The following is a 640-nucleotide window of genomic DNA, read 5'->3' on the forward strand; positions in this document are numbered from 1 at the left end:
TACAACACAAATACTGCTGCGGGTACCAAATAATACAATATTAATAAACTAATATTATAAATATACTACATATATTTCAGAAAAGTCTGTTAGTTAAAGTGTATAATGCTGTATAGCTGTTTGATGTTACTTATGTAGGTATGTTTATGGACAGTATTACAATGTATTATTGTTAATGTATACTAAAGGTAGGTTTAACATGAGCATAAAATCAAATTAATAACAATATTTAATTGACATCCAAAAATATTGCTTTAATAATATGCTTTATTGAGCAACGCATCTAAATCGTTAAATATTAGATAACATTCTATGTAGTAGGTACTTGATATATAACACATTTTAGGAGAGTCATTTATATGAATTTAGTGTAGCATATAAATACTGCTACATATTCTAAATAATACAATATTAATAAACAAAATAAAACTTTATGTATTTAATTAAAGTCTGAAAAGTAAATTTTATAAGGATATGACTATATACAATTTGATATAACTTATATAGGTAGGTTTGGGAAATTAACTATTTATTAAATAATTAATAATAAATTAAAACTTGATTATTATTTTACATGGGCTGGTGGATTATATTGGAAGGTTCTTTTAATTTGATTCTAAATAATACAATATTAATATAC

This window comes from Acyrthosiphon pisum, unplaced genomic scaffold (assembly GCF_005508785.2).
Source record: "Acyrthosiphon pisum isolate AL4f unplaced genomic scaffold, pea_aphid_22Mar2018_4r6ur Scaffold_21104;HRSCAF=23045, whole genome shotgun sequence".
NCBI lineage: Eukaryota > Metazoa > Arthropoda > Insecta > Hemiptera > Aphididae > Acyrthosiphon > Acyrthosiphon pisum.